The sequence below is a fragment of the Stegastes partitus genome, unplaced genomic scaffold, assembly GCF_000690725.1.
Source record: "Stegastes partitus isolate 25-593 unplaced genomic scaffold, Stegastes_partitus-1.0.2 Scaffold1500, whole genome shotgun sequence".
Taxonomy (NCBI): domain Eukaryota; kingdom Metazoa; phylum Chordata; class Actinopteri; family Pomacentridae; genus Stegastes; species Stegastes partitus.
In genome coordinates, this window is record NW_007579231.1 from 5,617 (window position 1) to 8,218 (window position 2,602).

Consider the following 2,602-nt stretch of genomic DNA (forward strand, 5'->3'; position numbering starts at 1 on the left):
AACTTCTAGGAGTTAAAGGATCTGGTGCTAATGTGATGATAGATAAACGATGCTGCAGGAAGCATTCAGAATCCATCCTGCTTTCATACATTGACAGGTCCGAGCTGTTTTGGCAGCACAACCTACACAGTATTAAGCAGGCGGTATTATTATTGTGGCTGATCAGTGTAAAGTAGAAAAAGTGTAACACCACGGTAAGTACAATATTAGCTCACATGCTAAAGGCCTTAATGTCTGTCCTGCTTCATTACTTGAGGCCTCGTCTTCTCCAGTTCAGGGTTTCACAGTCATTTTTTACTTTTTTTTTGTTTTACAGGACCTTCTGTTACTCTAAAGTTTTTCTTACTGGCTCCGATCCCAGAAAACAGTACGAGGAGAAGAATATGACTAACAGGAGCCTGGCAGCACATCTTTGGGTTAAATAGACAAATGTAATTGTAAAAAGTAAAAGTTGTTTGTAGTAAACAAGGTTGAGATTATGAGTGAATGAGTGGGTGTAGTGTCGGTGTGCACTCACTGTCCAACAAGATACAAAAACACAGCCGTCTTCATGAAAATTTGACATTTTAATGGAAACTAAAATTGTGAACACTGGAGTTTTCTTTTTTTTTTTTATTGACTCTATTACATTGTTTGGAATTTGAGGGTTATTTATCATGCTTTAAAAAAAAAAAAGAACAAACATTGTAATGTGACACTTCTGTTAAATTCAGAACAAAAAACAAAACAAAACAAAAAAAATTAAATAATCAGACTGCTCACTTAAAAACTTAAAATGCCAACCTGTAAGACATTTGAGAACGAAATGCTATTGCCTCATGTTTTTTTTGGGGGGGGGGGGGGGGGCAGGAGATGGAGAAGTGATACGAGGAGGAGCAGACCAGAGAAAACAACAATAAAAAAAAAAGAGAATATTAATGCATCAACAAGCACAACAGCCATTTGAGATGACACAGAGAAACAAACAAACAAAAAAAAGATGACTCGGCACAACAGATCATCTCTTATCATGACTGAATCCTGTGAAGACGCACGTGGCCTTGTTGACGTTCCTCCCCTTGTGTGGAAGCAGAAAAACACTGTACCTCTCAGGTGAATAAGAACAATAAAGAAAATAAAAAAAGCGCCCCCGAAATTAAAAACATTTTCCACGAGAGGCAACGACAAGTTTTTAAAAGGAGGGACAGTTTTTAAGTCGAGCACAAACACCAAGTCCAGCATTTTCCCATTGCAGATGACTGATTACTGGATGAAGAAGCAGCACTTTCGGTATTTGTTTTTTTTTTCTTTTTAACTTGTTAAGATTACTCCTCGCTCTATTACAACGCGCTCAAAGTGACATTCAGCTGCTACAGTAGTGATCTTCTTCATCGCCCTCCCTCCCCTTCCCCTTCCCGCCCCCCTCCCAGCTCAGGCNTCCAAAAACATGTTGAGGTTAATTGGTGATTCTAAATTGTCCGTAGGTGTGAATGTGAGTGTGCTTGGTTGTCTGTCTCTAAGTGTAGCCCTGTGATAGGGTGAAGGCAGGGGACACCCTGGACATGTCACCAGTCTGAGTCAGCTGGGATAGACTCGAGCCCCCCGTGACCCTACTGAGGATTTAGCGGTGTATAGATAATGGATGGATGGATAATACAGTCAGAGTACAGAAAAAATAAATAAATACAATTACTAGAGGCCTTGCTTACTATTGCACAGTTTTGGCAACTATGAAAAACAAACCAACCATCTTTTGATGAATTAAAATCAGAACAGTGTGTATTGACTCTTCTTCTGGGTCATAAATAAATCGATGTGAATCATATATCAGCTGATCTGCTCAACATAAGCGTCATGTGCATGACCCACAGAGGGCGCCGAGACAAACGCATGGGCCACACACACCTCAATAAATAAATAACATATAAATCAACAATAAGGCATAATAACAACAGGTGTCGTCCTGTGTATCATTCTTCAGTGAGATCAGCCATCAGAGCCATGCAGGGCTTCTCCTCTTCTTACTAAACCTGTCTAAGTCACTGTACCATAAAACAGGACAGGAGGAGGTGTGCATTCCCTTTAGGACAATTTAAACTTGATTTAGGAAAGGACTTGTAATAAATATCCTCCAAACAGTGCTCCATTGAGTGCACTGGAGGGTTGTTTCTTCACACCATGAGGAAATAAGAGGTTAGGACTCAATTACAGACCAAAGGTGAGATTTGCATGCAAGCAAGTCATAATTTAAAGGGTGAACGTAATTTCCTTATGGAAAATAACAATTACCTAAATAAGTAGTAACTACAGTTAACAATTACTGAAATATCTATTAACATTTATTGACAAGCTTCATAAAGCTTATGGGATATACTGGGCAGCAAGTGAACAGTCACTTCTTGACGCTAATGTGTTGGAAGCAGCATAAAGACCTGAGGGACTCTGATGAGGACTAAACTGTGATGAGAAATCCACAGCAGCAGGTAGTGGTGAGTAGCTGCTTAGTCAAAGGAAGGTCCCACGGTGTTCCCTCAATCAGGAGGATAACACTCCCAGCCACATCGCAAAAATAGTTGAGGAATGGTTTGAGGAACACAACCAAGAGTTCAAAGTGTTGACTTTC